Source organism: Thalassophryne amazonica, chromosome 18 (assembly GCF_902500255.1).
Source record: "Thalassophryne amazonica chromosome 18, fThaAma1.1, whole genome shotgun sequence".
Classification (NCBI taxonomy): domain Eukaryota; kingdom Metazoa; phylum Chordata; class Actinopteri; order Batrachoidiformes; family Batrachoididae; genus Thalassophryne; species Thalassophryne amazonica.
Window position 1 is genome coordinate 17692522 of NC_047120.1, and position 24730 is coordinate 17717251.

At 45.5% G+C, this 24730-nt stretch overlaps 2 long non-coding RNA genes across 2 annotated transcripts; both read right to left on the bottom strand.

Moving 5' to 3' along the window:
- Nucleotides 1-112: 112 nt before the first annotated feature.
- LOC117530512 lies at nt 113-23499 on the bottom strand. The gene is made up of 3 exons (XR_004566392.1): nt 23487-23499; nt 15872-15873; nt 113-650 (listed from the first exon to the last, which is right to left on the bottom strand). It is a non-coding gene; the product is annotated as an uncharacterized LOC117530512 (long non-coding RNA).
- Nucleotides 8133-8948, bottom strand: LOC117530519. The gene is made up of 3 exons (XR_004566398.1): nt 8889-8948; nt 8713-8812; nt 8133-8645 (listed from the first exon to the last, which is right to left on the bottom strand). It is a non-coding gene; the product is annotated as an uncharacterized LOC117530519 (long non-coding RNA).
- Nucleotides 23500-24730: the final 1231 nt, after the last annotated feature.

Genomic DNA, 24730 nt, shown 5'->3' on the forward strand with positions numbered 1-24730 from the left:
TCCTCTTGTGGACACAAACACTCGATCATGAGTGTTTGGACAGTAAATGTCCAGCTGGTTTTACTTTGACGTCTCAGTATGACGCCCTATCCAGACATCGGCGTGTTTGTGGTTCTGTGTCAGCGACTTTGTGCCTTTAAAACATACTACTAGCCTGTGCAGTGTTACTGCACAGTCCAGACCAACATCTGGACATCAGCAGAGCCCACACTGTGCCAAACCCCAGCTTGCTGGACTTGGACTTCTTCAAACAACTGAACCGAGTTAATTCCAGCCAACAAGAGACGGCAGCTCCGGATACACGTGAGCAACGAAGCAGACGAAGCTATTCACAGAACATCCGAAGAGGAGGAGAGGGAAGAGAGGCGGGCTAAATCCGAGCCTAAAGGTTAGAGCTACCACACAATAGCTTCCTAGTCTGTTACCAGCTGATATCCACTCGTAGGCTAAAGGCGGGGGCTACCAGACCGCAGCTGTCTAGTCTGTTACTTGCTGATGTCCGCTCGTAGGCTAAGGCAAGAGCAACCAGGCCACAGCTGCGTAGTCTGTTACTAGCTGATGTTTGGTCTCTTGAAAACCAGATGATGAGCTGAGAACCAGACTAACCACCAGCATGAGATCAGCTGTGCTCTTATTTTGTCTGAAACCTGCTTGGATGGATCTTGTGACTGCACTGGGGACACTGCAGGACGTCCTCAGCAGACATGAAACTGTCCACCGATGCTGCGGAGACACGTGTCTCTGCAGCGGCCTCAGTCCACAGTGTCCTCAGTCCGCTTGCTGTCTGTCCTCTGACAGTCGGCCAACATCTTTCCTAACATCAAGCCTCTGAAGACCGTTGTCTTTTGTCCACAGGTTTGTTGATGTTTCAAGGAAAGTGTGAAAGTGAAACAGCCAAAAACAAAGTCATTAACATATTTTCAGGTTCAAACTTCCGTCATGTGATTTTTCCATGTCATCAATTTTCCATTTGTTCATAGCTGTTGATCTTTTCTTCATGAGTTTTAAATACCAACAACACAGCAGAAACAACTTCAGGCTTTATTTTGTTTTTAAGAAATAAATGAATCAAACATCATGTAACTGAGACCAAAACAATGATGGACAGCAGTGAAGACAAACTGGTCTTATGCAAAGTTCTCGTGACACCCAGTGGCCAATAAGACAAACAGCAGCTTTATTGTGGGAAATGATGAAAAAAAAAAACTCTCAGCTCTCAGTCTGAAAACTTCCTGGAATTTTAAGAGTCTGAAAACTAATCATGTTTAAATAAATGACTTTGAATCACGTTAAATCTTTGAGTGTTAAATTACAGTGTCATCTGCATAAGTCTGTTTATACAAGCTGTAACAAGTCATTGTTCTAAATTCTCATGGGTCTAAATACTCAACAAGCCCAATTTGAGGTCTTCCATCTGGACACACTGAACTTTGTTTCAACAAAAAATTGCAGTTAATTTTACACAAACAATTTTTAATCTGCTGCCTTTGAGCATTTCACCAAAAATAAAATAAATAAACTGCAGGATCAGCAAAAATGTTCTTCCAAAATCCAAATGAGTGTAAATAGTTCATCCGGATTCAAATTACATCAGATTGACCCCTGAATATGTGTTTAGGTTTGATCCAGTTCCTCCACATGAGAGAGAGAGACACAATCCGGAATTCTATTCCTGACCCACCTGCAGTGGTGGCTCTAGAGGGGGTTTTGGAGGTTGCAGAACCACCTTCCCCCCCAACCTGAATCTACAACCCCTGGCAATAATTATGGAATCACCGGTTTCGGAGGATGTTCATTCAGTTGTTTAATTTTGTAGAAAAAAAGCAGATCACAGACATGACACAAAACTAGAGTCATTTCAAATGGCAACTTTCTGGCTTTAAGAAACACTATAAGGAATCAAGAAAAAAAAATTGTGGCAGTCAGTAACGGTTACTTTTTTAGACCAAGCAGAGGGAAAAAAAATATGGACTCACTGAATTCTGAGGAATAAATTATGGAATCACCCTGTAAATTTTCATCCCCAAAACTAACATCTGCATCAAATCAGATCTGCTCGCTAGTCTGCATCTAAAAAGGAGTGATCACACCTTGGAGAGCTGTTGCACCAAGTGGACTGACATGAATCATGGCTCCAACACGAGAGATGTCAATTGAAACAAAGGAGAGGATTATCAAACTCTTAAAAGAGGGTAAATCATCACGCAGTGTTGCAAAAGATATTGGTTGTTCACAGTCAGCTGTGTCTAAACTCTGGACCAAATACAAACAACATGGGAAGGTTGTTAAAGGCAAACATACTGGTAGACAAAGCGTCAAGACAGAAAACTTAAAGCAATATGTCTCAAAAATCGAAAATGCACAACAAAACAAATGAGGAACGAATGGGAGGAAACTGGAGTCAGCGTCTGTGACCGAACTGTAAGAAACCGCCTAAAGGAAATGGGATTTACATACAGAAAAGCTAAACGAAAGCCATCATTAACACCTGAACAGAAAAAAAAAGGTTACAATGGGCTAAGGAAAAGCAATCGTGGACTGTGGATGACTGAATGAAAGTCATATTCAGTGATGAATCTCGAATCTGCATTGGGCAAGGTGATGATGCTGGAACTTTTGTTTGGTGCCGTTCCAATGAGATTTATAAAGGTGACTGCCTGAAGAGAACATGTAAATTTCCACAGTCATTGATGATATGGGGCTGCATGTCAGGTAAAGGCACTGGGGAGATGGCTGTCATTACATCATCAATAAATGCACAAGTTTACATTGACATTTTGGACACTTTTCTTATCCCATCAATTGAAAGGATGTTTGGGGATGATGAAATCATTTTTCAAGATGATAATGCATCTTGCCATAGAGCGAAAACTGTGAAAACATTCCTTGCAAAAAGACACATAGGGTCAATGTCATGGCCTGCAAATAGTCCGGATCTTAATCCAATTGAAAATCTTTGGTGGAAGTTGAAGAAAATGGTCCATGACAAGGCTCCAACCTGCAAAGCTGATCTGACGACAGCAATCAGAGAAAGTTGGAGCCAGATTGATGAAGAGTACTGTTTGTCACTCATTAAGTCCATGCCTGAGAGACTGCAAGCTGTTATAAAAGCCAGAGGTGGTGCAACAAAATACTAGTGATGTGTTGGTGCGTTCTTTTGTTTTCATGATTCCATAATTTTTTCCTCAGAATTGAGTGATTCCATATTTTTTTCCCTCTGCTTGGTCTAAAAAAGTAACCGTTACTGACTGCCACAATTTTTTTTTTCCTTATAGTGTTTCTGAAAGCCAGAAAGTTCCCATTTGAAATGACTTTAGTTTTGTGTCATGTCTGTGATCTGCTTTTTTTCTACAAAATTAAACAACTGAATGATCATCCTCCGAGGCCGGTGATTCCATAATTTTTGCCAGGGGTTGTAGATCTGGCCCTGTTCTGGAGTCACAAGATGAACGAGCCAAAGAGCCGCTCCATGGTGCTGACTTATCAAATCAGATTGACTCAAAAAATACAATGGATCATCTGGACCAGCTGAAGAACCGGCTGGAGCCCTTCAACACCACAAAGTCTTCAAGAAAAGACAACTGGAACCCTTCAATACCACAAAGTCTTCAAGAAGAACCGGCTGGAACCCTTTAACATGACAAAGTCTTCAAGAAAAGCCAGCTGGAACCCTTCAACACCACAAAGTCTTCAAGAAGAACAAAGCTGGAACTCTTCAAAACCACCAAGTCTTCAAGAAGAACAAAGCTGGAACCCTTCAAAACCACCAAGTCTTCAAGAAGAACAAAACTGGAACCCTTCAAAACCACCAAGTCTTCAAGAAGAACAAAGCTGAAACCCTTCAAAACCACCAAGTCTTCAAGAAGAACCAGCTGGAACCCTTCAACACCACCAAGTCTTCAAGAATAGCCAGCTGGAACCCTTCAACACCACCAAGTCTTTACGAAGAACCAGCTGGAACCCTTCAACACCACCAAGTCTTCAAGAAAAGCCAGCTGGAACCCTTCAACACCACAAAGTCTTCAAGAAGAACCAGCTGGAACCCTTCAAAACCACCAAGTCTTCAAGAAGAACCAGCTGCAGTGGCTCTTCCTCCAGACTGAACACTGTCACCAGGACACAGGACAACATCCCTGTCCTCCTCAATAAGTGTGGATGTGATTATGGACAACAAAAACCCTTCAGTTAGACCCCCATCACACATAGTACAAATGAGGCCGAATGAAAACTCAACCTACATTCGGGAGGTGTCAGTGTGCATTTGGAAAACATCGGACAGCAGGCTCAGAGCAGTCGACACAGTTGGGCCTGATTGTGCAGCCGCCTTGAATGTTTTGCACATGTTCAAAACCCTGGTGGCTCAGTGGAGGTGGATCAACTATATCAAACGACAGTCAAAGTGCCGCCTGACTGCAGTCTGATCAGTCAGACGGCATGAAAACATCATTGTGACATCCTGATCCAGGGTTGCCAACTCTCATGTATCAGGCGTGACAGTCATGCTTTCATCATCAATCTCACGCACAAGCAAGAAATGTCAGGCCAAAATAAAAATATCTCCCGTTAATTTTCTGTTAATGATGAGACCAGACCACAGCGCATCATTTCTTAATGAAAGGAGAGAAGTTTCAGGCGCACACACAAAACAGCTGTTAACAGTGTTCTGACTGCAGGATTCTCTGATCGTTGATTTGCTGAAAAATTTGCACTTGACACATCAGCTGCGTGTGAAGAGTTCAGAGAGAATACGAGCAAAGCTTCGAAGCTTGTTTCTCAGTCGGTCACTGTTTGGATGACAAGGTAAGCCGATAAAAAGTCGAACAATTTATTAGTGAATACAAACTTAAAAAAAAAAAAAATGGGTTACTGCACACAGCACCAGCCACAGCCGGGCTGGTGCTGTACTGTTGGTGCTGGATTAGTTACTAGTACAGGTTAGTTTAAAAGACTGATCTCATCACAGGACCATGGGGCCAGAAACATGACCACACACAAAAAAATGACACTTCTACATCACTGTCAGAATTAACAACCCTCTTCATAAAGGCTTCTTCGATGATGTCATAGAGTGCGTATGGTCCTTTGAATATTGAGGATGAAGAGTGTGTTCAAGACAGAGGGAAGATTTTTGGTGTTTGTCCGTGTCCACAAAGACAAAAGAAAATCACTGCTGTTAAAGCAGCTTTCTAGAATAATGTTAAAAAAGGAAATAAAGAATTAAACGCAGTCCAACAGTTTTTATTAATATATTTTCTCACAGCAGCTCAGATCTGAAATTTATACTTAAATCAACATTTTATATTAAAAAATATCTTTGAGATATGAACAATATTGTGCTTATGATACATCATAACCAACTATTGATTAGTGCACTGTTCAGTATCAGCAAAATATTTTTTTAAATAGGATTGTAATGGAAATAACAGATACAGTGTACGAGTATTGAAATTTAAAAAAGATATTTGAAGTAATCAAATCTCATGCTGGAAATGAAAGAAATATGGTGAAAAAGACCATCAGCAGCCACAACAATTACTTTGGGTATCACACACGAAACCAAATAATAAAGTTAATGAGCAGCAAAATGATGTCAGTGATGGCGAATGATATCAGACAAGCAAAGTGCTATTTTTTCCTGCATAATTCTTGACTTCAGTCCAGATATCAGCCACACTGACCACTTATCAGTGGAGATTGGAGTGGTCTCACTGTAAGAGAAAACCTGCTTAAAGGAACATTCTCTGGGTTTTTCTGGTGGCAGATGAGTCCACAGGTGAGCACTTGACATCCCTGATTTGGAAGAAACTTGACGAGTTGACAATTCCTTTTAAGGACTGTAGAGGACAGACATAAGACAACAGGGCAACATGAGTGGAAAAACCAAGGTAGTACAAGCTACCAGGCTCCTAGAAATAAATCCTAGAGGTTTTTTGTGCCATGTGGGGCACAAACCTTAAACTTGGTTGTGCCTGATGCTGTAAAAAACTCCACCGATGGTCCACATGACTTTGGCATTTTGAAGAAGCTCTAGGCCTTGTTTTCTGCCTCCACACAGAGACAGAGCATTTTGAGAAAATCATGTGAACATTACTTTGAAGATGTGCTCTGAAACAAGGTGGGAAAGCAAAGTAAAGAAGTCTCCCAGCATGCACGTGGACACTGCATTTGGTCTCCTCAAAAAGACAGAGCATCTCTGATTACTTGAAGTAAATTCTTCAATGTTGTTGATTCTGTAATATCAGCACTTAGAGAGGTTTGCCACTGTGCAAATTGTAGGAGACAAGTCTGGTGTTCTGACTAGTTTTCAAAGTCTCTTTGATGCTGAAACAACCAAACAGTGTCAGGCTCTAAGTGCTGCTTTGGACTTTAATGGTCAGTCTGACCTGGATGGCAAAGAGCTAAAGAACCTGCCAACAAAACCAACGTCCCACTTTAAGCTGCTGTCTGTCATTTATGAAGCTGAACCCCAATTTGTGGACGGCTCTGAGAACAGCACGAACTCTACTGTAGCTGAGACAGAAAGAAGCTTCTCCAAACTCAAACTCATCAAAACAGATTTAAGGGCAACAACATCTCAAGAGCACCTTTCTGGACTTGCTGTCACAAGTATCAACCATATTCTCACTGAAAAAGTTTCATATGATGATGTTATTCATAAGTATGCAAGAAGCAAGAAAGCAAAATTTTTTAGATTTCACTGGATTTGATGAAGATTATAATGTCTGTATTTGCTACAACCCCTGGCAAAAATTATGGAATCACCGGCCTCGGAGGATGTTCATTCAGTTGTTTAATTTTGTAGAAAAAAAGCAGATCACAGACATGACACAAAACTAAAGTCATTTCAAATGGCAACTTTCTGGCTTTAAGAAACACTATAAGAAATCAAGAAAAAAAAGATTGTGGCAGTCAGTAACGGTTACTTTTTTAGACCAAGCAAAGGAAAAAAATATGGAATCACTCAATTCTGAGGAAAAAAGTATGGAATCAGCCTGTAAATTTTCATCCCCAAAACTAACACCTGCATCATATCAGATCTGCTCGTTAGTCTGCATCTAAAAAGGAGTGAGCACACCTTGGAGAGCTGTTGCACCAAGTGGACTGACATGAATCATGGCTCCAACACGAGATATGTCAATTGAAACAAAGGAGAGGATTATCAAACTCTTAAAAGAGGGTAAATCATCACGCAATGTTGCAAAAGATGTTGGTTGTTCACAGTCAGCTGTGTCTAAACTCTGGACCAAATACAAACAAGATGGGAAGGTTGTTAAAGGCAAACATACTGGTAGACCAAGGAAGACATCAAAGCGTCAAGACAGAAAACTTAAAGCAATATGTCTCAAAAATCGAAAAATGCACAACAAAAATGAGGAACGAATGGGAGGAAACTGGAGTCAACGTCTGTGACCGAACTGTAAGAAACCGCCTAAAGGAAATGGGATTTACATACAGAAATGCTAAACAAAAGCCATTATTAACACCTAAACAGAAAAAAACAAGGTTACAATGGGCTAAGGAAAAGCAATTGTGGACTGTGGATGACTGGATGAAAGTCATATTCAGTGATGAATCTCGAATCTGCATTGGGCAAGGTGATGATGCTGGAACTTTTGTTTGGTGCCTTTCCAATGAGATTTATAAAGATGACTGCCTGAAAAGAACATGTAAATTTCCACAGTCGATGATATGGGGCTGCATGTCAGGTAAAGGCACTGGGGAGATGGCTGTCATTACATCATCAATAAATGCACAAGTTTACGTTGATATTTTGGACAATTGAAAGGATGTTTGGGGATGATGAAATCATTTTTCAAGATGATAATGCATCTTGCCATAGAGCAAAAACTGAAAACATTCCTTGCAAAAAGACACATAGGGTCAATGTCATGGCATAGGGTCAATGTCAACAAGTAGATCTGATTTGATGCAGGTGTTAGTTTGGGGGATGAAAATTTACAGGGTGATTCCATACTTTTTTCCTCAGAATTGATTCCATATTTTTTTTTTCCTCTGCTTGGTCTAAAAAAGTAACCGTTACTGACTGCCACAATCTTTTTTTCTTGATTTCTTATAGTGTTTCTTAAAGCCAGAAAGTTGCCATTTGAAATGACTTAGTTTTGTGTCATGTCTGTGATCTGCTTTTTTTCTACAAAATTAAACAACTGAATGAACATCATCTGAGGCCGGTGATTCCATAATTTTTGCCAGGGGTTGTATGAGCTGTTATTAGACTAAAGACTGCATATTTTATTTGAATCAGTTTTCAGTACTTTGTGCCTTGGAGCCAGTGATGCTGTGGACTGGAAGGAAGAATAACTCCAACGTTAGGCACACAGGTTTTCTGCAAACTCGGCAGAGTAGGAGGTTCACTTACAAAACTTAGTGAAACTGATTATAAAAACACAAACAATTGATAAAACATTCAAGATAAGTCAGTAGTCCCCATCTGCAGGTGGCCTCTCTGAACACCAGAGGGAACCATCACACCACCAACTCCATGAGCAGGCATCAGCCTAATCTCCAAGCTGAACGACAAATCCAGACAGGTAGCAGCAGACATCAGGGCGGAGCAATGGTCTCAACTCCAGGCAAAACAGCAGAGGCGTCTGCAGGGCTCACTCCTCACCACCAAGAACCTGGAACTTCAATAGCACAATCATAAGTGACGCACAAATATTTGGAGGTGGAAACCAAGCCACCCACACATACCACTCCATCGGTCCCAGCCAACACAGCACCGGAGCATCCAACAGCCAGCAACCACCCGTGCTGAGCAGTGCATAACCAGCGACGACTCCCATGGAGATCTCTATGAACAAAACCATTCACATAAGCACTTTAACAGTGCACACTTCAACACACACACAGCCGTGGCCGGCACCTACCTGCCTTTACAGGAACACGGAAGTGGAACCATCAAACAGACACCTGCAGCAAACCTCGACAAGCGAGAGAAAGAAGAGCTCTTTGCCCCTTTTATGAGAACACCCTCCTACACTGATGGGCTGAAATCCAACAACCAGCTGAAGATAATTAAGCTCAATCATACTGCTGCACAAGCAATAGTGCACAATCCCAAGCACAATGACAAAACTGGTAAACCTAATTTTTCAAACTATAATGGGTAAATATATTCTTTTTAAAGAGCCTTTTAAAGCCAACAAAGGTACCAAGTAATTTAATATTATTAGGACAATTATTCCAAATATTTATATCTTTGATGGAAACACAGTGACTTTTTACAGTAGTACAGATCTTTAATTTTTCAAATAATAATATTCCTCTCAAACTGTAGCTGGAGTCCCTCATTTTAAACAGATCCTGGACATGTTGAGGCAAAAGTTTGTTTTTAACTTTATACATAATTTGTATTGTGATATAATCAACCAGGTCTCAGAACTGTACTGTATGATTTGTGACTCTTTCACAGGTGCATCAGTTACCCATGATGTCGTGGGCACGAGCGCGCACCAGAACCATGAATGTGTGTTTAATGTTTTAGCTGCATTAAAGGTCTGTAAGTGCAGCAGGAGGAGGACAGAGTGAGTCTTCACTGTGTGCAGACAGACACAGACCTCAGAGTCTGACAGCATCCTGAGGAGCCTCGAACACATCCTGAAGGAAAACCACACACACACACACACACACACACACACACACACACACACACACACACACACACACACACACACACACACACACACACACACACACACACACACACACACACACACACACACACACACACAGAGGCAGGCTTTATCTCCACAAACACACTCACACATGGAAACAGATTGTTCAGACTGTGATGTTGTGTAACAAACTGCACACTTTGACAGTGAAGCTGAAAAGGAATTTAAACATTGCGTTCTGATCTCGTCCTGGAATTTAAAGGCTGTTGTTCTTGTGTGTATCTGATTGTTGGACTTTCTCTCTAACTGGTTTGACGGGTTTGTCAGAGACATCATGTTTTTACTGGAAATCTTTCTCTCTGTCTTACTTTGGTTCCTGGGTTTGAGGTGGAGGGATATTTTGTCTTTGTTTGTTTTTTTTTTATTCTCTTTTGGACTGTTGTCTGTGTTTTTGCCTCTTCTGTTGGCTGCTGATAATCAGGTAAATATTGACTTTTACTTTCAGATGATGTCACAGTGTTGGTGTGTAGTTTGTTTCCTCCATCTGATACTGGTGGTATTTTGGATTGTTCCTGATGGTGGAAGAGGTTCAACCAGCAGATCACATGTTGTTATTAACTGGATGAATCAGGCAGTAATGGATTTTGTTTGAAATCAGATATGAAGATGAATATTTTCACTCAGGTTTCACTGGTCTTCAGTCAGAACACTTGTCTGGTCTCCCTCCATTTGTTCCACTGAGCTGTTGGAGAATGAACTGTGGAGATTTTTGAGCAGGTTTAAAACTGATCTTTTTAAATGTTCATCTGAAGCTCTTCCTGTCTTTGTGGAGGCAGCAGTTGATTGTTGGACTCTCTGACAGTGGGCGTGTCCACAGAGTGAAACACGATGATGGTTTTTACGTGGGCTGCGTTCAGCCTGACATAACGCAGGAAAACCTTTCCAGTCTTCCACTGCTTTGATTGGTGATTCCCACCAATCAAAGCAGTGGATATTGCAAATGTCCATATGTAATAAATTTTTGAGTATTTACATAGAATATTTGTTTTTTGAAAAAGTTAATGCTTTTTGGTATGAAGAATTTCGTATATGAAAACTGAAAAATGCGTGAACGCCTCTGGAAAGAATGTTGTCTTGAAGGCAACATATGTTGTTCAAAAATCATAATGTACTTAATGTATCCTTCATTTTTTGTGAACTTTCCACGAAGCTGCCATTTGACTCTTTCTGACAGAGAACTCAAGATCTCTGTTATAAAAACTGTTATAAACTTTAAAAGAGATAAGTCGTTATAAGCCTTAGAGGCATTAAATTATGATCTTAAAAATCAAAATTGGGAAGAGGTTTATGTCGGTGACGTTAATGTAGCATATAGTTCATTCATGAAAATACTGATGAAATCATATAATAAAAATTGTAAATTAATAAAAACTAGTAAGAAAAGAGTAAATAAACCATGGCTGACCAAGTGAATAAAAAACGCTTGTGTAAAGAAAAACTATTTATATAAGTGCTTTTTAAAAATGTAAACAAAGGAAACAGAACACAGATACAAAAAATATAAAAATGAACTATTGACAATAATTAGGAAACAAAAAAAAAAGATTATTATAGTGAACAATTGAATAAGAGTAAAGATAATATAAGGGCAACATGGGGAATTATAAAAAGTGTGATGGAAATTGATGGAGTGAAATCAACTTTTCCGAATTACCTTGTCAAGGAAAATAAAGAGATAAATGATATAAAATAAGTTGTAAATGAGTTTGATTATTTCTCAAAGGTGGGATCAAATCTGGTGGGAAATAAACCAATAGTAGAAGATAAATTAAATACAATTGTAAATATGGTCAATAGTATTTTCCTTGACAATGTGGAGAAAGATGAAATAAGGAATATTGTAAAAAACTGTGTAAGCAAAAGATCAACTGACTATGAAGATTTAGACATGATGACTGTAAAAAGTATAATAGAAACCGTTATTGAACCATTCACTTACATTTGTAATCTGTCTCTGTCAACAGGAATTTTCCCAGACGAAATGAAAATTGCCAAGGTAGTCCCATTATATAAAAATGGAGACAAACATAACATTTCAAATTACAGGCCAGTGTCATTGCTTCCACAGTTTTCTAAAATTATGGTAAAGGTTTTTGTGACAAGGTTGGATAAATTCATTGAGAAACATCATATTTTAACTAATGCTCAGTATGGATTTAGAACAAAACATTCGACACCTATGGCAATTATGGAATTAACAGAGAAAATATCAACAGCAATAGATAATAAGGATTATATGGTAAGTGTTTTTATTGACTTGAAAAAAGCTTTTGATGTTATCGATCATTCAAGATTGCTTCACAAGTTAAAAACAATATGGAATAAGAGGGATTGCACATCAGTGGGTAAAAAGCTACTTAGAAAATAGAAAACTGTTCAGATAAATAATACTAAATCAGAATTGTGTAATATTATGTGTGGAGTACCACAAGGGTGGGTACTTGGACCCAAACTGTTTATTTTGTATATCAATGATTTTGTGAATATATCTAATGTACTTGGTAGCATTTTATTTGCTGACGATACAACATTATTTTACTCTGGATCAGATATACAGGAAGTAGCACAAGTGATAAATACAGAGTTGGAAAAAGTGAAATATTGGTTTGATATAAACAGATTGTCACTTAATCTTAATAAAACAAATTTCATATTGTTTAATGACAGAGTTAAAAAAAATGATGTCATTAAAAATAGATGGAATGGACATTCAAAGGGTAAAAGAAATGAAAGTTTTAGGAGTTATAATTGATGAAGATTTTACATGGAAGTCACACATAAATTACATAAAAGGAAAGATAGCGAAAGCCATTGCTGTTTTGCATAAAGTTAAATATTCATTAAATAGTTATGGATTATTAACATTGTACAATTCATTGATTGTTCCATATTTGACTTATTGTGTAGAAATCTGGGGATCAACATGTACAACTTATACACAACTTTTGTTTATTTTGCAGAAAAGAGCTTTAAAAGTGATTGGCAACAGTGGATTTAGAGATCCATCTAATCCATTGTTCATTAAGTATAGGGTACTTAAATTTCATGATTTAGTTGATTTGAAATTACTACAAATAATGTACCAAGCGAATAACAATACCTTACCAATAAACATTCAAAATATGTTTGAAAAAAGAGTAAGTAGTTATAATTTGAAGGGCATAAAAGTCTTTAAAAAACCAAGATTCAGAACCAAGATAAAGGAACGGAGTATTGCAGTGAATGGTGTAAAATTATGGAACAACCTCAACAAAGAAATCAAAGAATCAAGGTCGCTTTGTTGTGTGGGCCGCTGAAGAGGATGTACTGCTGGCCCACCACCACCAGATGGCGCCCTGCTTGGAGTGCGGGCTTCAAGCACGAGAGGGCGCCGGAGCCACTGGGAGTGACAGCTGTCACTCATCCTCAGCACCAGCTGTCACTCATTCATCATCATCACCATCACCATAAAGGCCGGACTGCAACTCCACCTCCTCGCCGAGAAATCAGCTACCATTCAGGTAACTTTCTCTGCTGACTCAAAACATTGAGTAATAATCTGTACTTCTTTGCAGCCGTTTTCCTGTGGTGTGTCCTTATCTGTGGAATTGGCATTTGGTGTGATCAGCGACGGCTTCGCTTCACACTCCAACCAGATAAGTGGTTAGACAGGAGCTGCACGAGTGTGTGATTGGAGGTGGAGGTTCTCCCTCCTTTACTGAACACTGACTGTGGGATTACTGAGTGTGCGAACTCACACTCATCAGGACTGTCTCTGTTTTCTGCCAGCAGTACCGGGTCTGACTGCTGAAGACAGTGGCCACCTGGGGCGCAGGGCTTGGCGGCTCCAGTGTTCTTCAGCTCCGTTGGTGGTGGAAGCTGTGTGGGGATCCAGCTCTTCTCTCGCCAGGCGTCTTCTATCGTCGAGCCTGCCCACACGTCACCTGGTGTATGATTGACAGTCCACCATATTGTTACTGTCTGTACGTCGTTGTGCGATTCACAACATTAAATTGTTACTTTTGGCTTATCCATTGTCCGTTCATTACCGCCCCCTGTTGTGGGTCCGTGTCACGACACTTTCACAACAGGATTTCTCGGCCAGCGTCATGGATCCCGAGGGGCGTCAACCATCGCTTGAACAGCCAATGGAAGAGCGAGGTGCACAGGCGCCAGCAGGAGGCGTGTTGGGTGAGCTGCAGCACATCTTAACCGCCGTTACAGCTCGGTTGGACTTAGTTACCAAGCAGAGCAGTGTTCTCAATCGTAGGATGGAGGCTCTCACCACCCAGGTGGAAGCGCGTGCTCAGGGCGCTGCTGCAGCACCTCCTCCTGCTGACCGTGTGCCAGAAACAGACATTCCGCTGGTCGTTCAACGAACCCCCCCACCGTCCCCTGAAGTATACATAAGCCCTCCGGAGCTGTACGGGGGCTGTGTGGAGACGTGCGCGGACTTCTTGATGCAGTGCTCGCTCGTCTTTTCACAGCGTCCCGTCATGTACGCGTCAGACGCTAGCCGGGTGGCTTACGTTATAAATTTGCTTCGAGGAGAGGCACACGCCTGGGCTACGGCGCTTTGGGAGCAGAATTCACGCCTCCTAACGGTTTATACTGAGTTTGTGAGGGAGTTCCGACAGGTGTTCGACCACCCTCATAGAGGCGAGACCGCTTCAAGTGTGCTGCTGTCGATACGGCAGGGTCGTCGGAGCGCAGCAAAGTATGCAGTCGACTTCCGCATCGCGGCAGCGCGAGCTGGCTGGAATGCTGTTGCGCTCCGCGCCGCCTTTGTAAACGGACTGTCTCTGGTCCTTAAGGAGCACCTGGTGGTGAAGGACGAGCCGCGGGATTTAGATGGGCTTATCGACCTGGTTATACGGTTAGACAACCGATTAACGGAACACAGACGGCAGCGAGACAAGGGGCGTGGTCAGGTACAAGCCGTCCCTCTTCCTCCCGGGTCTGAAAGGAAGCCGACTTCCCCACGCTCCACTGCCAGGGCTCTCCACGTGACAACAGCTCCCCCTGCTGACGTTGCTATGGAAACGAGCAGGGCCAAAAAACGATCAGATCAGAGACAAAGGAGGCTGATCCGTGGAGAGTGTTTTCTCTGCAGCTCTACCGAGCACACACAGAGAGAATGCCCCAAACGGTCAAAACAGCAGCACTCGTCCTTAGAGACTGGGCTAAGGGTGGGTCACAACACCCACGTGGGGAAACCCCGACGATCTGCACGAATCCCAGTCACGATCCTGAGTGGGGATCTAACCCTTCACGCCCCAGCACTGGTGGACACGGGGTCGGAGGGGAATCTGCTGGATAGCAGATGGGCAAAGGAGGTTGGGCTCCCTCTAGTGGCCTTACCGTCACCATTGTCGGTGCGGGCACTAGATGGCACCCTTCTTCCACTAATCACACACCAGATACAGCCAGTGACATTGGTGGTGTCTGGGAATCACAGGGAGGAGATTGTGTTTTATGTAACACCTTCTACCTCCCGAGTGATTTTGGGTTTTCCATGGGTGTTGAAACACAATCCCCGGATTGATTGGCCGTCTGGGGTTGTGGTTCAGTGGAGCGAAACCTGCCACCAGGAGTGTTTAGGATCCTCGGTTCCACCCGGTGTGACAGCTAAGGAGGAGGTTTTAGTCCCCCCCAATCTGGCGGCGGTGCCGGCTGAGTACCACAACCTTGCTGATGTCTTCAGCAAGGATCTAGCACTCACGCTGCCCCCGCACCGTCCGTACGATTGTGCCATTGATTTGATACCGGGCGCTGAGTACCCGTCCAGCAGGCTGTACAACCTCTCACGTCCGGAACGCGAATCAATGGAGACCTACATCCGGGACTCGTTAGCTGCCGGGTTGATCCGGAACGCCACCTCCCCGATGGGTGCTGGTTTCTTTTTTGTGGGCAAGAAGGACGGCGGACTCCGTCCATGCATTGATTACAGAGGGCTGAACGAGATCACGGTTCGCAACCGATACCCGTTACCTATGTTGGATTCAGTGTTCCCGCCCCTGCATGAAGCCCAAATTTTCACGAAATTGGATCTTAGGAATGCTTATCACCTGGTTCGGATCCGGGAGGGAGACGAGTGGAAGACGGCATTTAACACCCCGTTAGGTCACTTTGAGTACCTGGTCATGCCGTTTTGCCTCACCAATGCGCCCGTGACGTTCCAAGCGTTGGTTAATGACGTCTTGCGGGACTTCCTGCATCGATTTGTCTTCATATATCTAGACGATATACTCATCTTTTCTCCGGATCCTGAGACCCATGTCAAGCATGTACGTCAGGTCCTACAGCGGTTGTTGGAGAACCGGCTGTTTGTGAAGGGCGAGAAGTGTGAGTTCCACCGTACTTCTTTGTCCTTCTTGGGGTTCATAATCTCCTCCAACTCCGTCGCCCCTGATCCGGCCAAGGTTGCGGCGGTGAGAGATTGGCCCCAACCAACGAACCGTAGGAAACTACAACAGTTCCTCGGTTTTGCAAATTTCTACCGGAGGTTCATCAAGGGCTACAGTCAGGTAGTTAGCCCCCTGACAGCCCTGACCTCCACAAAAGTCCCCTTGACCTGGTCGGATCGGTGCGAAGCCGCGTTTAGGGAGTTGAAACGCCGGTTCTCGACTGCACCGGTTCTGGTGCAGCCCGATCCCAAGCGCCAGTTTGTTGTTGAAGTGGATGCCTCTGACTCAGGGATAGGAGCCGTGCTATCCCAGAGCGGGGAGTCCGATAAGGTTCTCCGTCCATGTGCCTACTTTTCCCGCAGGTTGACCCCAGCTGAACGGAACTATGACGTCGGCAATCGGGAACTTCTTGCGGTGAAGGAGGCTCTTGAGGAGTGGAGACACCTGTTGGAGGGAGCATCGGTACCATTAACGGTTTTCACGGACCATCGGAACCTGGAGTACATCCGGACCGCGAAGCGTCTGAACCCCAGGCAAGCCCGCTGGTCGCTGTTCTTCGAGCGTTTTGACTTCCGGATCACCTACTGCCCCGGGACTAAGAGCCAACGATCTGACGCCCTGTCCCGGGTGCATGAAGAGGAGGTCAAGACCGAGCTGTCAGACCCCCCTGAAACCATCATCCCCGAGTCCACTGTCGTGGCCACCCTTACCTGGGACGTGGAGAAGACCGTCCAGGAGGCCCTGACACGGAGCCCGGACCCAGGGACAGGTCCGAAGGACAAACTGTACGTCCCATCAGAGGCCAGGGCTGCGGTCCTTGACTTCTGTCACGGTTCCAAGCTCTCCTGTCACCCAGGGGTGCGAAGGACCGTGGCAGTGGTCCGGCAGCGCTTCTGGTGGGCATCTATGGAAGCCGACGTCCGGGAGTATGTCCAGGCCTGCACCACCTGTGCCAGGGGCAAAGCCGACCATCACAAGGCCCAAGGCCTCCTCCAGCCTCTGCCTGTGCCTCGTCGCCCCTGGTCTCATATCGGCCTGGACTTTGTCACGGGCCTCCCGCCGTCCCAGGGCAACACCACCATCTTAACGATAGTGGACCGGTTGTCCAAGGCGGCCCACTTCGTGGCCCTCCCGAAGCTCCCAACGGCCCAGGAGACTGCAGACCTCCTGGTCCACCACGTCGTGCGTCTGCATGGGATTCCAGCAGACATTGTCTCAGATTGTGGTCCTCAGTTCTCCTCCCAGGTCTGGAGGAGTTTCTGCAGGGAACTGGGGGCCACCGTCAGTCTCTCGTCTGGGTACCACCCCCAGACGAAAGGGCAGGCAGAGCGGACGAACCAGGAACTGGAGCAGGCCCTCCGCTGCGTGACCTCCACGCACCCGACGGCCTGGAGTGACCATCTGGCCTGGATCGAGTACGCTCATAATAGCCAAGTTTCATCTGCCACCGGCCTCTCCCCGGTTGAGGTGTGTTTGGGGTACCAGCCCCCATTGTTTCCACTAGTGGAGGGAGAGGTCGGAGTGCCCTCAGTCCAGGCTCTGAGGAAGTGCCGTCGGGTGTGGCGTACCGCCCGCTCTGCCCTGCTCAGAGCCCGGACGAGGGCTAAGGCCCATGCAGACCACCGGCGTTCCCCGGCCCCTGCATACCAGCCCGGGCAGGCGGTTTGGTTATCCACAAAGGACATACCTCTGCAAACGGAATCCCAAAAGCTGAAGGTCAGATTTATAGGACCCTTCACCATCGTGAAGGTCCTCAGTCCAGCCGCAGTACATCCGGTATTCCATGTCTCCAGACTCAAACCCTGCCACACCTCTCCCCTCTGTGCCCCTGGACCGGCGCCGCCGCCTGCCCGGATCATCGACGGGGAGCCGGCTTGGACTGTGCGCCGACTCCTGGACGTTCGTCGAAAGGGCCGGGGGTTCCAGTATTTGGTGGACTGGGAAGGATATGGACCCGAAGAACGCTCCTGGGTGAAGAGGAGCTTCATCCTGGACCCGGCCCTCCTGGCCGAATTCTACGCCCGGCACCCGGACAAGCCTGGTCGGGCGCCAGGAGGCGCCCGTTGAGGGGGTGTCCTGTTGTGTGGGCCGCTGAAGAGGAGGTACTGCTGGCCCACCACCACCAGATGGCGCCCTGCTTGGAGTGCGGGCTTCAAGCACGAGAGGGCGCCGGAGCCACTGGGAGTGACAGCTGTCACTCATCCTCAGCACCAGCTGTCACTCATTCATCATCATCACCATCACCATAAAGGCCGGACTGCAACTCCACCTCCTCGCCGAGAAATCAGCTACCATTCAGGTAACTTTCTCTGCTGACTCAAAACATTGAGTAATAATCTGTACTTCTTTGCAGCCGGTATCCTGTGGTGTTCTGCCTTATCTGTGGGATTGGCGTTTGGTGTGATCAGCGACGGCTTCGCTTCACACTCCAACCAGATAAGTGGTTAGACAGGAGCTGCACGAGTGTGTGATTGGAGGTGGAGGTTCTCCCTCCCTTACTGAACACTGACTGTGGGATTACTGAGTGTGCGAACTCACACTCATCAGGACTGTCTCTGTTTTCTGCCAGCAGTACCGGGTCTGACTGCTGAAGACAGCGGCCACCTGGGGCGCAGGGCTTGGCGGCTCCGGTGTTCTTCAGCTCCGTTGGTGGTGGAAGCTGTGTGGGGATCCTGCTCTTCTCTCGCCAGGCGTCTTCTATCGTCGAGCCTGCCCACACGTCACCTGGTGTATGATTGACAGTCCACCATATTGTTATTGTCTGTATGTCGTTGTGCGATTCACAACATTAAATTGTTACTTTTGGCTTATCCATTGTCCGTTCATTAACGCCCCCTGTTGTGGGTCCGTGTCACGACACTTTCACAACACGCTTAAATTATTTTAAAAAACATATTAAACTTGATGTATTTCGTAAGTATGAAACTATGAAATAAGTCAGTGGGCTGTGACAAAGCCAAAAATGTAATCTGTTAATAATGTTTAGAATGTCTGAAGTTTAAAATGTAATCTATTAGGAATGTAGTCTTTTAAATAATGGTTAAAATTAGGAAAGAAGTCGGTGGCATGTGACAAAGTCATAGAAATGCAATGATGTCGATTGATGATGCTTTGCAAGATTGGATTGTAAAAAAGGAGCAGAATATATGACTTGTTCTTCCAAACTGCTCCTTTTCGTTCAATGGCTTGTAATGTTTTGTTAATTTTGCTTTTCTGTTTTTCTTTTAAATGAATGAAATAAATCCTCAATAAAAAAAAAAAAAAATAAAATAATGTCCTCTACTTGGTCTACAAGACTCCGTGTCTCGATACTAATCCATGGCTTCTTATCCTTCCTCGATGTAGCCAGGACGGATTCTGCAGCTTCTGTATCTGGCGTTCTAATTACCTGAACCTGCTGGTTCCACTTCGTTGTGACATACGCCTGATTTATAATTTATAAAACTAATATTCAAGTACTAAACTATCCAGAGTTTTTGGAAAAACTGTCCCGTTAACTCTACTAAAATCAGTCATGAGCTGGGGAAAATACACAAAACTAAAAAGGAGCATTTCAAAGTTTTTGAAGTTTACTTAAATTTATCTTTAAGAAATCAAAAGATGTGATACAGTAACTGGAGGAGATTACATAGTGAATGAGTGTGCATGAAGGAGACTATTGTGGGAAACAGTTACAAGTGAGGGAAGCTCCAAGACAACCACAACAACAGGGAGGGGGGAAAAGGTGGAGGCAATTACACTGTACTATATTCTGTTGAATAACTCTGTTACGTTTAAAAATGATAATACATGCCTCCAAGATGGTGGTATAGGTGTAGAAAAAGAAAGTAATCCCTTGAGTGTTAAACTGTTCTGTTACTGTCTAATAGAATTCTTCTTTGTCTGTTATATTCTTGTCACTCCAATAACACGTGCTCAGCCGTCTCTTCTGCGGCATCTCAAAAACTGACCGGTTTCATGTTTTCTAATGATGCTGAGAGTTTGATTTAAACCTGTGTGATCTATACGTAGTCGTGTGATTACTTCTCCATCTCTCCTGTCTCCTTGATCCAACCTTTTAAACTTAAAAATTTTCGACACACACACACACACACACACACACACACACACACACACACACACACACACACACACACACACACACACACACACACACACTGTTTGTGTTGAGAAACCATGTTTCTGCTCTGCTCCTGAAAAAAGTTCAGGCATTTTCAACACAGAAAAAGAAACCATTTGGCTGTTATCCTCTTTGAAACATATTGCCATGAAAGAGAAATCTGAGGATTCAGACACAAGTGCACACACACACACACACACACACACACACACACACACACACACACACACACACACACACACACACACACACACACACACACACACACACACACACACACACACAATGTTTTTGTTGAGAAACCACGTTTCTGCTCTGCTCCTGAAAAAAGTTCAGACAAATTTCAAAACAGAAAAAGAAACCATTTGGCTGTTATCCTATTTGAAAAATATTGCCATGAAAGAGAAATTTGAGGATGCAAACACAGCCACACAGGCACGCATGCCCACAGATACAGACAGACAGACATACATACACACGCACACCTTGTGTGCGTGTGGCAAAAATGACAAAAAAATTACCTCAAAATCGAAACTTCAAATCCCCCAAACCCACTTCCAAAATATTGAATTTTGGATCCAGCCGGATGACTTTGCAAAGTTTGGTGACTTTTTGAGCATGGGAAAAGGCAGAAATTGGGGCTTGAAAGGTGTGAATAATAATAATAATAATAATAATAATAATAATAATAAACAGCGCAATTACAATACGGTCCTCATAGGGTCCTCGGGCCCTAATTATAAATAATAATAATAATAATAATATACATCGCGACTTTGTCCTACTCAGGCACTAATAATAAATTATAAATAATAATTAACAGTGTAATTGCAATCAGGTCCTCATAGGACTGTTGCCTTGCTCTGTTATGATACAAATCAGTGCGTTTTATCCCACCTGTGTTCATTATTCATTGATCCAAATCACAGACACATGTGCCTATAAACCTAATAAATGACAGAACATGCAGGGAAATGGGCCAGGCAGTTACTTCATGATTATTTACTAGAGACACCATTCAACTGCCATTCACCAACCAGATCCATGTTTCATTTTGTTTTATTCTTCACAAAAAAATTATTTCATACTCTCAGAAATACAAACGTAGTGTGCAAGATTTACAGAGATCTGCAAAGCGAAACAGTGATCAGCTGATTCTATGTTTATGAATCGACATTGCCTGGGTCGGCAGTGGGTCGAGTCGGGCAAAACCTGAATTTTCAGTTCGTGTGCAACATAAGCTTCAGTTTTTCTTCCTTGGATACAAATACCATGAAAATTCAGTAAGGTATATCTTATATATTATTTCCAATTCTAAGGTGGAACTATGCTAGTATACTAAGGTATATCTAAATATCTAAAAAGGAGGACTTGTTGGGAAAGTGTAGGAACACGGACCCACAACAGGGGGCGCAAATGAACGGACAATGGAGTAAGTCAAATAACAACGCTTTACTGTTGTGAATGTGCACAACGAATACGACCAATCACAGAAATGGACAACAATCAATTCACAAAAGTGTCGTGTGGGCAGGCTCGAAGGTAGGAGACGCCTCTCCAAGGTAAGACCGGAACCACACGGCTTCCTCCGCCACAGAACCCCGGGAATACTGGAGCCGCCAAGTCCCGAACTCCCAGGTGGCCACTGCCTCAGCGTGTCGGACCTGGTACTGCTGGCGAGGAAACAAAGTACAGTCAGATGGGGGCGCGTTTGCACCCAGGACTCCGAACAGCAGGAAAGTTACCTCCACCTCTCGTTGGAACAGTAATCCAAATAACTAGCTCAATCCAAAAAGATACACTCTGTTAGCTTCAATACGTTACCTCTCCGGTAAAAACGATATCTCGGCAATGAGGTGGAGATGCCGTCCTGCTGATATACCCCACTGATGATTGCCGTCAGCTGTCTCCGGTGATGGGTGACAGCTGTCACCGAGGCTGCTCCCGTGAGGCGGCGGCGCCCTCTGGTGCCTGGAGCCCGCACTCCAGGCAGGGCACCCTCTGGTGGTGGTGGGCCAGCAGTACCTCCTCTTCAGCGGCCCACACAACAGGACCCCCCCCTCAACGGGTGCCTCCTGGCGCCCGACTGGGCTTGTCCGGGTGGCGACGGTAGAAGTCGGCCAGGAGGGCCGGGTCCAGGATGAAGCTCCTCTTCACCCAGGAGCGTTCTTCAGGGCCGTACCCCTCCCAGTCCACCAGATATTGAAAGCCCCGGCCCATCCGTCGGACGTCCAACAACCGGCGCACTGTCCAAGCCGGCTCGCCATCGATGATCCGGGCAGGAGGTGGCGCCGGACCGGGTGTACAGAGGGGCGAGGTGTGATGGGGCTTGATTTTTGACACATGAAATGCTGGATGGATCCGCAGTGAGGCTGGAAGCCGAAGCCTCACTGCGGCGGGATTGATGACCTTGAGAATCTTAAACGGACCAGGAGGTCCGCTGTCTCCTGGGCCGTTGGGAGCTTCGGGAGGGCCACGAAGTGGGCCACCTTGGAGAATCGGTCCACTATCGTGAGGATGACGGTGTTTCCCTGGGACGGCGGGAGGCCCGTGACAAAATCCAGGCCGATGTGGGACCAGGGGCGATGAGGCACGGGCAGCGGCTGTAGCAGTCCCGGAGCCTTGCGATGGTCGGCCTTGCCCCTGGCGCAGGTGGTACAGGCCTGGATATAGTCCCGGACGTCGGCCTCCAGGGACGCCCACCAGAAGCGCTGCCGGACAACTGCCACGGTTCTTCACACCCCTGGATGACAGGAGAGCTTAGAGCCGTGACAGAAGTCCAGGACTGCAGCCCTTGCCTCTGGTGGGACGTAAAGTCTGTTCTTTGGTCCAGTCCCGGGGTCCGGGCTTCGTGCCAGGGCCTCCCGGACGGTTCTCTCTACGTCCCAGGGGAGGGTAGCCACGATAGTGGACTCCGGGATGATGGGTTCCGGTGGATCCGACAACTCCGTTTTGACCTCGTCTTCGTGTACCCGGGACAAGGCATCCGATTTCTGGTTCTTGGTCCCGGGCCGGTAGGTGATGCGGAAGTCAAAACGGCTGAAGAACAGTGACCAGCGGGCTTGCCTGGGATTCAGCCGCTTGGCGGTCCTGATATATTCCAGGTTCCGGGGTCAGTGAAAACCGTGAATGGCACGGACGTTCCCTCCAACAGATGTCTCCACTCTTCAAGAGCCTCTTTCACCGCAAGGAGTTCTCGGTTGCCGACGTCATAGTTCCGTTCAGCCGGGGTCAACCTGCGGGAAAAATAGGCACACGGATGAAGGACCTTATCGGTCTTCCCACTCTGGGACAGCACAGCTCCTATCCCTGAGTCCGAGGCGTCCACTTCAACCACTAACTGGCGACTAGGATCGGGCTGCACCAGAACGGGTGCAGACGAGAAGCGCCGTTTCAACTCCTTGAACGCGGCACCGCAACGATCCGACCAGGTGAAGGGGACTTTTGGTGAGGTCAGGGCTGTCAGGGGGCTAACAACCTGACTGTAGCCCTTAATGAACCTCCTGTAGAAATTCGCAAAGCCGAGGAACTGTTGCAGCTTCCTACGGCTTGTGGGTTGGGGCCAGTCTCTCACCGCCGCAACCTTGGTCGGATCAGGAGCGACGGAGTTGGGGGAGATGATGAACCCCAGGAAGGACAAAGAGGTGTGGTGAAACTCACACTTCTCGCCCTTAACAAACAGCCGGTTCTCCAATAACCGCTGCAGGACCTGACGTACATGTCGGACATGGGTCTCAGGATCCGGAGAAAAGATGAGTATGTCGTCTAAATATACGAAGACAAATCGGTGCAGGAAGTCCCGCAAGACATCATTAACCAATGCTTGGAACGTCGCGGGAGCATTTGTAAGACCGAACGGCATGACCAGGTACTCAAAATGACCTAACGGGGTGTTAAATGCCGTTTTCCACTCGTCTCCCTTCCGGATCCGAACCAGGTGATACGCATTCCTAAGATCAAGCTTGGTGAATATCTTGGCTCCATGCAGGGGCGTGAACACCGAATCCAACAAGGGTAAGGGGTATCGGTTACGAACCGTGATTTCGTTCAGCCCCCTGTAATCTATGCATGGACGTAATCCGCCATCCTTTTTCCCCACAAAAAAGAAACCCGCACCCATCGGGGAGGTGGAATTCCGGATCAACCCGGCAGCCAAAGAGTCCCGGATGTAGGTCTCCATTGATTCGCGTTCAGGTCGTGAGAGGTTGTACAGCCTACTGGACGGGAACTCAACGCCTGGAACCAAATCAATGGCACAATCATACGGGCGGTGCGGGGGAAGGGTGAGTGCCAGATCCTTGCTGAACACGTCTGCAAGGTCATGGTACTGCACCGGCACCGTCCCTAGATTGGGCGGGGCTCTGACCTCCTCCCTGGCCTGGGAACCGGGAGGAACCGAGGAACCTAAACATACCCGATGGCAGGTCTCGCTCCACTGAACCACTACCCCGGACGGCCAATCGATCCGGGGATTGTGTTTCAACATCCAGGGAAAACCTAAAATCACACGGGAGGTGGCCGGAGTCACG